The 10304-nt window shown below is 32.4% G+C and overlaps 1 protein-coding gene and 1 non-coding gene across 3 annotated transcripts in view; one reads left to right on the top strand and one right to left on the bottom strand.

Annotated features, from left to right (window-relative positions):
• Positions 1-277: 277 nt before the first annotated feature.
• The window catches only part of LOC126777889 (solute carrier family 41 member 1-like), a 101688-nt gene continuing 91661 nt past the window's right edge, over positions 278-10304 (top strand). The window contains exon 1 of one of the 2 annotated variants that reach the window (XM_050501181.1): positions 278-332. The gene's annotated coding sequence lies outside the window, so the exon portion shown is untranslated. The remainder of the gene's footprint in view (positions 333-10304) is intronic. The other variant, XM_050501179.1, reaches the window with a different exon arrangement.
• Trnal-aag (transfer RNA leucine (anticodon AAG)) lies at positions 5410-5491 on the bottom strand. Its single transcript has one exon. It is a non-coding gene; the product is annotated as a tRNA-Leu (tRNA).

The raw sequence follows: 10304 nt of genomic DNA, 5'->3' as shown, positions 1-10304 counted from the left end.
TCAAATACCATAAAATGATAATGGTCGTATTCCACAATGATATCAATTTAACTAGTGTTATGAAATAATACGCGACCATTCATTGGTTCAAAATACTTATTTCCAGTGCAGCAAAATTGAGTAATAAATAAAAAATGTCGTCCAGTTGATAAAGACTGGCTCGCCCGTATTAAAATGTGCCTTGTCTAAGTCGTGGAAGGGTCATGCTAAGCTGGCATCAGCTGTTTTCGAAAAATCGAATGTCTAATAAGAATTTTCATTCGGGCCGGCAGTTTGACGTCAGCTCTTAAACAGTGCGGACGAAGTGAATATATAAAACCAGCTATGTAATGGTGAGTGTTGGTGATCGTGCAATGTAGATGATCATAGTGCGTTTAATAAGGAATGCCAAAGTGCTTCGTCTAGTGAATGTTGTGTGTAGTTATAATTTTACTTATCGTATGCACTTAGGTTATGTTATCTGTTGAAAAAAATTTAGTGATTTTTTTATGTTCAAATAACTCCACGTGTTTTTGTTTTTAAATGGGGATATACAGCAGGGTGTCTTGATCAGTGATTAATGATTGAATACAATGTGTTGTGACTCGGTTTAAAAATCGATTTATTTAGGTTACCACTCTTATCGTGCTTAAAACTGTTACTGATTTTAATATCAGTGCAGTTAAATGATAATTTATATTTTTTATTTACCATTAATCCTTATCATATTAATATAATAAATATTACCTATATAAATAATTAGTTTTTGCTGAATATTGAGGTGCATTATATTCAAATGACTTTACAATTGATCTATATTTTTATCTCCTTATAATAAAGCTAATTACTACATAATATTAATTAATTAGAATTCAATGAAAATTTTATATTTTGTCCATTTGTTAATAAAGGTAATGTATTATAATTTTCCTTGTAATATAATTTAATATACATTATATAATGGCAGAGTTAATTGATTTTTTAAGCACGAAAACAATCCTTAAAATAAAATCATAACAATTTATTTTAAAATATAACTTACAGCAATAGCCTAATGGTTCAGAATCCGTTGAACTAAATCTTTGAAGTGAACTTATTTGACACGATTAAAATAATTGCAAGCATTTTTAGTACTTACATGAGAAAGATATAGACTTTTAGTCCCATCAATATAATTTAGTTGAGTTGTGAAAATATTAGTATTCTAATCTATATATATAGATATATGAAAAAAAAAGTTTGTACATTTGTCCCGTATGCGTTCCTAAGCCATTGATCGGACTGCGAGGCATATTTGATGTTTTGTTCTAAGTATATATGCCCCAGAAAAATCTAGAATTTGTGTTCATATAAACCTTTTATAAAGAGCCTTATTATACCCGTGCGAAGTCTGGACGGGTAGCTAGTAATGAATAAAATATAGCTATAAAGTCATATGCCGCGTGTTTACATTGCGTTGTAAAAATAAACCACCAGAATTGTACCTATGGTGGTAGTATGGTGGCTTTCATGAAAATAGTTATGTTATTTGCACATTTCACATATATTTTAAATTTGTGACAAAATGTTTTAAAACATACTTTATTTGCAGGAATGCTGGCATTCCGAGTATCTAGGCGAAAAATTAATCACTATTCCCTCCACTCCTATAACTATTTATTGGTAGAGGAAATGGGATAGGTTGTTTTCCCTTTAATTACTTACACCAAGGTCCATACAAGTTTGCAATTGTATCTTTTTATAATTGTAAGAAAAAAATTGACACTTTAGGGGTTGAAACTCATATTTCAGATAATATATAATAGGATACATCCTTATTTTTATAGGACAGCAATGGTGATATATATTATACTTTTATTAAAGATAAATGTTTTTATTTACAAATATATAAGTACGTATATTAATTTATTAAAATATTAAACGACACAAAAGCATGTATGCTTATGTTATACCAGCCGTATCTAGTTGTGTCTCGAATATATAGAAAATTCTAGAACAATGTTTCCACGCGGAACAACCGTGAAATATTGTATCAAAAACAAAGCGACTTTGTTTTTACGTAAATATTTTTCAACGTAATTAAGATTCCAAGGATATTTTACCTTATTTTAATTACATTAAAATAATGTAATATGGAGTTTTTTGAGATGAATCTTCTTAAGTGCGACTGTGTTTCGTCTTCACTTTTTTGACAGTATTTAGCAATTATTCGATTAATATTTACACAATTCATATCATGCGAGGAACAAAATCGATCGACAGAGGTCTCGAGGGTACCTCAGAAATTGGGTCGTGTAATGTCAGAAAGTGAAATGCGACATTTACCGTAATAATTAAAACAGTAAACATTTTCAATTTTTATTTGTATTTATTTAAGGATTTAATGTAAATAAATTATGTTTCTAAAGTAGAAAAAAATGATAACATTTCAAGAAATTAAATTTTTATGTTATTATGTTGAAATGTTGTCATTTCAAGAATACACACATCAAAATGGTATATCACAGTAAATTGCTTGTTAACAAATCATGGATGAGTAATGAAGTGAGTTCTTACAGAATAACACAAAGAATAGTATTCAATGTAAATAATTGGAATATATTAATATAATTTATAAAGTATTTTTAAATAATTTTATATTTTCATTTAATGATATCGATAATTGAATAATAAAAAATGGTGTAGGTAAAATTTTCTAGCCATGCGTAGGCTTATTTATTATAATTAAATATAATTATAATATACTGCTATATCTGCCTGGTTATTATTGTGAGCTGGTACTGGAGTGATAGGAGCTTGTATCTATCTGAAATGAATTGAAGGATTGCTGTCAGGATGGCGCGCTCATACCCACTTTCGTGAGGGGGTTAAAGATCACTTTACCCCCCTGACATGAGCTCCATTAAGAAAGGCAAGATGAGGGGAAACATATAAAATCGATCCCAGGGCATCTCGGATCAGTTTAGAGGACGGTAACCCGATTCTTCTCCAGAGTAACATAACGCGGTAATCGTACGATTTCAACAGCACCAAAAAAGGGATTATGAGATATTCCTGTCAAGAAACTCTGTGTTCAATTGCTTCTATACCATGATATGGTAGTTAGTTAAATCCTTACATCCTTATAAATGAGAAAGTGAGTTTGTACGTGTGACTCATTTCTCCGTTTATAATTTTGCATACACGTTGTCAGATGTGTAGAAAAGGTCATATAGTATGTACACCTTTAATGATAATTAATATTATACTTTTGCTTAAACATTTAAGTAAGTACATTTTGTTTTAAGGTCTTGAATAGTAATTTACGAAATCGAACGGTTTTATTAGTAGGTATTTTTGTGTTGTTCCGTCTGTCAATCTGTTCACTGACACACGTGTCACGGTAAATTAACAACAATCGATAACGATTTGAAACGTGTAACGGTAGCATTCAATCGTCCGTTACTTGGGGTTAGAGAACTTTTTTTTTTTTAAATAATTAATTTTAGACGGAACTCCAATTGGGCAATGAAATAGTAACTATATTTATACTATAAGAATTAATCTTTGGAAAGATAATATTGGATTGTGGGGTAGAAATAAATAATGATAATTTGAACTAACTGGGACTAAGGAACTGTTTATAAAGGACAACAACAACAGCTACGGGACTTGAACCCAGGACCTCTGGATCTACATCCTTATAAGCTACTCTTTAAGTTAGGATATCTAATTGTAACTGATTGTTTGAAACAATCTATTTATATTGCTGATATTTTATAAGTTATCATCTCACGTTAATCGAAATCAATTAATTTTCTTCAATGGAAAATAATTATGAATCGATTTTTTCATAAAAGCTAATATACAGTTCTCATTTCCGCATGAGTTCAGCTTTCGCATGTTAGTATTTTAAATGCCTATGAGTAAATTTGATAAGGGACGCTTATAGACGTCAACATAGGATTACCTATAAAACGCATCTTAAAAGTTAAAGATTTAATGATGAATAAATGCAGGAGCCATTGCAACTGATCAACTGCGAGTAACGGAAACAGCAACAGTCTGGTAATGTCCCGCTGCTGGGCTAATGCCTCCTCTCCTTTTTGAAGAGAAGGTTTGGAGCTTATTCCACCATGCTGCTCCAATGCGGGTTGGGGCATGTGGCAAAATTTCAATGAAATTAGAAACATGCAGGTTTCCTGACAATGTTTTCCTTCAACGTCAAGCACGAGATGAATTATAAACACAAATTAAGCACACGAAAACTCAGTAGTGCTTGCCCGGGTTTGAATCCACGATCATCGCTTAAAATTCACGCGTTCTAACCACTAGGCCATCTCGGCTTTTTCCAACTGCGAGTGCAAAGAAAAAAATTATGAATATTGAAATTAATTTGCTTAGTGGATCATGATAAATGGTGGTGAAATGATATGTTTCACTTTGTATATTTGTTATTAGGCGTTTATTCATTGGTAAGAGTATATTTGACTGCCTCATTATTCTAATTCATGGGTCGGTGGTTAAATTAAAGTGGGGTTCAGAATGAGTTTAATTGATATAAACTTTTTATCGAGAGTCTAGAAAAAATCTGGGCGACATTTGGGATTAGGGTCCAACCCCAGCTCACTTGATTTATAATACAGAATATGCTTTGGATCGCCAACAAGTTCTTTGAAAGTGACTACGAAAATTTTACATCTTTTTAAATCGATTTATACGAAGCTTGGGCTGTTGGATAATGGCGCAATAGATTATTGATATTAAATCTATAAAAAATTAAAAAGGTTTTAACGAAAAGCACTTTTCTTTTAAATTTTTGCTGTCAATTAAACTATCATAAATAAATAAACCGATTTCGACAAGGTTTGACGAATTCACGTAGTTTTTTAGTACAAAAAGTGGTTTCATTTTGAAATGGATACATAAATCACGCTCGAACAGCTGGACTGAATTTAACAAATTAAATGTCCAGTCGTTTATGACGTGAATATAATGTAAAATACTCTTTTATTTTTTTTATATCAAATAAATATCTTCTAGGATAGTGAATTACATTCTGAAAGCAATTTACAATTTACTACCTGCAATTAAAAAAGCAAAAACCAGACTTAAAATCTATTTAAACTCAAAATTTAAAAGATTAATAGCATTTTCTAACGAACTTGATTTTTATACTTACGGATAAACGCAACAAACACAGATACTTAGCTTACCTTTCGCATAATAATATTAAAATTCGTAAAGTTGATTTTACAAAATCGTCCTTACAAAAACGTCATATGTCAAATAACGAATCGGAGCATTTGCTTTGTAAAAGTATCAGGCGGTATTAAATATTAATGAAATCAATTATTTTTTTTTTATGCACAGAACTTTAAGGATTTTTAATGATTTAAAAATATTATGAATTAGATAATTTAAACATAAATAATAGATGTAAAAATCTATTGGCAGCGGTGGGATTCGAACCCACGCCTCCGAAGAGACTGGTGCCTTAAACCAGCGCCTTAGACCGCTCGGCCACGCTACCACGTATTATATTAATTGAAATTATTGATCTATATTTTTTTATCTTACTTGTAAATACTAAATTTAGTTTTCGTTTGTATAAAGTAAATAATTATGAATGAGATAAATGAAACAAACTTTTTATTATATATTCTAAACATATTGAAGTATTATTATTGTTGACGAGAACTCGTTTTATTTATTTACTTACGTTAAATAAAAAAAATATATTTAATTTAAATATAGATATATATTACATACATATTGTATACTTTTTTGACGTTAAAATAAATATCGTCTGAATAAAAAAAAAGTAATATAAATTTGAGTGCTTTTAAAGTTTGACGTTAATATTTCATAAAACAAATAATACTAAAAGAAAACAGCACACTTACGTTTTCAAAAAGTTCCACCGTCTTTCAGACTTTTCAAAGACGAAACGGTACTAAAATGTTTTGTTTTGTGGTTTATCCATCAAAGAAATTCTCAACGTTTAATGTGTTACACGTTCTAGATTCTTTTAGAGTTGCGTATCTTCAATACGGAACCCTTATATTTGTTCTGTTTGTTATGTATAAATTACAAGTATATATGTATGTTACAAGTAAATATGTTATTCATCAATTGTTATTTTCGCATTCGGAGGAATGTGTTAGGTACCAGTTATGTATCTCAGACAAGATCTATGCAAAATTTTATGATGATCAGTTGAGTAACCTGCCTTGTTGGTCTAGTGGCTAGATGTAAGGCCGCTGACCTGGTGGTCCTGCGACCGGGTCAGCGGTATAACGGTTTAATTCCCAGGTCCCAATAAAAAGTTATAAAAGCTAAAAGAGTTTAGTAACAAATGTTCTTTAACATATTTTTTTAATGATTAATTTGCAATTGAACATTTTTGAACGTTTTCTGAAATTATTTTGTAAATATTTATCAGTCATTTAGAAAATAATTTCTATTACAATTAATTATTTGTTTATATCTAGATAATAATTATTTATCTTCTAAACATGTAATAAAACTTCCGAGGTCGTATCTGTCGATTAAATATGATATACTTATTGCTTAGATCAATTTAAATATTATTTTTTTGTTATCTAATTTTCATGGTCAATAATTTATAATTGTATATATATGTGTTACAAGGTCATATCATTATATAAGGAGCTAAAAAGATAGTAAGATACTACATACTGGGCGGGACAGCGACGTGACGCTGGCAAGGCAGTGGCGCATTGTATTCTATAATTTAATATTCATATTTGTAGTTATACGGAGTAACGGATGGCGGCATCTTGCCCACCGAGCGCTACTGCGCCGTGTGACCTCTTCTTTATTAACAAGATCAACTATATATATATATATATAATAATAATGTCCTCCAGACCGATTTCGGCCACGGCGGCCAATCTCAAGAGAGATTAGCCAACTGCGCAGGAGATATTATAGTGCACAAGTGCGTGCGCAAACACAGGTGTACTCTCTATTCCCTAACTCTCATAATCCGATGGCACGGCAATCCGACACGACCGGAAAGAGTTCAGGCGCAGGACCAACGGCTTTACGTGCTTTTCGAGGCACAGGAGTGAAAACACTTCCAACTTCCAGACTCCGGGCTGCTACTGAGAAATTTCGGACAGAAAAACCCAATAACTTTTTACTGGCCCGACCTGGGAATTGAACCCAGGACCTCCGGGTCCGCGGCCTTACATTAAACCACTAGACCAACGAGGCAGTCAATATATATATATTTATATTATAGGGCGGACCTGATGGTAAGTGATCACCGTTACCCATAGATATTGACGCCGTGACAAATATTAACCATTCTTTACATCACCAATGCTTCAGCAACCTTTGGAACTAAGATGTTATGTCCCTTGTAGTTGTAGTAATACTGCTGGGCTAAGGTCTCCTCTTCCTTTTTGAGGTGAAAGTTTTGGAGCTTATTTCACCACGCTGCTCCAATGCGGGTTTGGTCGAAAACAAAATACACATGTTGCAGAATTTCAGTGAAATTAGACTCATGCAGGTTTCCTCGCGTGTGCCGAGATGGTCTAGTGGTTAGAACGCGTGAATCTTAACCGATGATCGTAGGTTCAAACCCTTTATAAATCATTATATATATTTATAAATCATCTCGTGCTTCACATCACGATGTTTTCCTTCACCATAAAGCACGAGATGAATTATAATCACAAATTAAGCACATGAAAATTAAGTGGTGCTTGCCCGGGCTTGAACCATCGGTTAAGATTCACGCGTTTTTACCACTAGGCCATCTCGGCTCATTTATCAGGTTTGACGTTACGGTTTCACGTTTATGTGACTTCAAGCAAATTCAGTATACCACGTCTTTATAAGTTTTACTCAAAAAATTACGCTCAGGCAGAGATGAGTTTAAATATGCGGGGCCCACTTTTGCGCGGGGCCCATAGCAATTGCTGCTTTTGCTATCGTGGTTAATAATTAAATAAATGTTAGTTGTCAGTTATTGTAACTTATTTGTTTCGCTGTGTGTTTTGTACAATTTACGTGTATTTAAAAAAGATACCTCCTCCGTTTTACAAAATATTTATAAATAATTTGACTTTTATACAGCTGTCAGGATTCTCCTTTAGTTTTTTTAAAGAATACGATCATTTTACAAGAAGCCATAGATAACCGGTAATTTAATTAAGGAAGGCTAAAATTATTGAATCTGTGTCACTATGCCAAATAGTTTAATTATAAAAAAAAATGTAAAATAAGTAAAAATGTACATACAATATTATTTATGCAGTTGATTTTTTAAGAATTCCTTCGACTGGAGCCAATTCTGGGTAAAGAATCAGGTCATTCTTACTAATATAAGTACTAACATGTAAAATTTCAACCGTAAGATTAGAGGAAGTGGTGGTCTCGGAAAGCACTAAAAGCCGAAGTCTAAGATATTTCTCCCCCTGAGGCAATAGAATTAGAATATAAGTTTGTTAACTTGTGCACTATAATACGAGTCTAGGCAACTCTGTGGTTTAGTCATCGAGATTGGCCAATCGGAATTGGGTCGGATTCGTAAAACACTTGTTACTAAATATAATTATAAATATAAGTAAAAATTAATACTTATATGTTTGTCTTATGTCTATGTCATGTCTATGCCTGTGATAATAATTTGGTGGGTTCTTCTGCGTGGGTATTTCTAACAGTACCAAAGTCTATGGGCGGTAGTTTACTGGTGGTAGAGCTTTGTGCAAGCTCGTCTGGGTAGGTACCACCCACTCATCAGATATTCTACCGCAAAACAGCAATACTTGATATTGTTGTGTTCCGGTTTGAAGGGTGAGTGAGCCAGTGTAATTACAGGCACAAGGGACATAAAATCTTAGTTCCCAAGGTTGGTGGCGCATTGGATATGTAAGCGATGGTTGACATTTCTTACAATGCCAATGTCTAAGAGCGTTGGTGACCACTTACCATCAGGTGGCCCATATGCTCGTCCGCCTTCCTAGTCTATAAAAAAAAAAAAAAAAAAAACTGACCATCAGAGGTTACATTTGCCAGTCTGCCTACCAATATTAAATATACATAAAATCGCGACTGCGTCAATAAAATGCAAAATTCCCGAACGATTACTCGTATTATATCATATCTAAGTAAGCTCGTCTGATCGTTTAATATCAATATTTATTACCCTACTCTCTTATTTAGTAAATACGTCTCGTATTTATCAAACATTAATACGCAGATTGTGATAATTTCGTTACGAAGATTTTGCCAGTACAAAAGAATAAAATAATTGTACAAAAGAATAAAATAATAATAATAAGCAATATAATTAATCACTATTATCTTAAACATGATTAAGTTGAAATTAATAGTTTCCATACCTACTAATAAATGATCTGAGTAAAAACATTCCTTACTAGTTACCGACCGCGGCTTCACTTGTTAGGTATTTATCCCTTTCTGTACCCCTTTTTTTATAGAATAGGTGCGGACGAGCATATGGGCCACTTGATGGTAAGTACTCACCAACGCCCATAGACATTTCCATTGTAAGAAATGTTAACCATCGCTTACATTGCCAATGCGCCACCAAGCTTGGGAACTAAGATGTTATGGTATAGGTTGTAATTACACGGGCTCACTCACCCTTCAAACCGGAATACAACAGTACCAAGTACTGCTATTTTGCGGTAGAATATCTGATGAGCGGGTGGTACCTAACCAGACAAGCTTGCATAAAGCCCTACCACCAGTAAAACGAGAACGAACTACCACCACCCCTGAGAAGGTGTGAGCAAAATTTCATGATTATCGGTATTAAAAAAAAACAAACAATTTCGCATTTACTGAGGATAAAAGAAGTCTTTTTAAGCACTTAGTTGTAGAATGTGTATTCTATCGAAAATAATTACAAAGGAATGCTTTCAGTAGTTACGTCTTTTTTTCTTTTATGAAGTACATAATCAATTTACAACAAAAATAGAATGTGTACTATGAAAGTAGAATATAAATCTTTAAAAATTTTTTTTTTCAATTTTGTCCGTCAACTCTTTAAATTTTCTATATAATGACAGAAAATGCTGCCGCCGTGGCTTGGCCGCGTCTCATTTTAACATTTAATAAATAAAGTTGTTATTAATAAATAAGGCATATTATACAAGATCATATTATTGTAGATGATAAAAGAGCTTTGAGTGAGTATTAGTTGTTTTTTACTAGGATACATAAATTGAATTGTATAATATTATTACATGTTTTATGAAGTTGTAACCATTGCGCTGTTGTCGCTTAAATTTTATCTATCTACTCAACATACTGTTAGGTGGATAAAGTCTTAAATTCAAACGAAA

This window comes from Nymphalis io, chromosome 24, assembly GCF_905147045.1.
Source record: "Nymphalis io chromosome 24, ilAglIoxx1.1, whole genome shotgun sequence".
NCBI lineage: Eukaryota > Metazoa > Arthropoda > Insecta > Lepidoptera > Nymphalidae > Nymphalis > Nymphalis io.
This window is presented reverse-complemented; position numbering and strand designations above follow the sequence as displayed.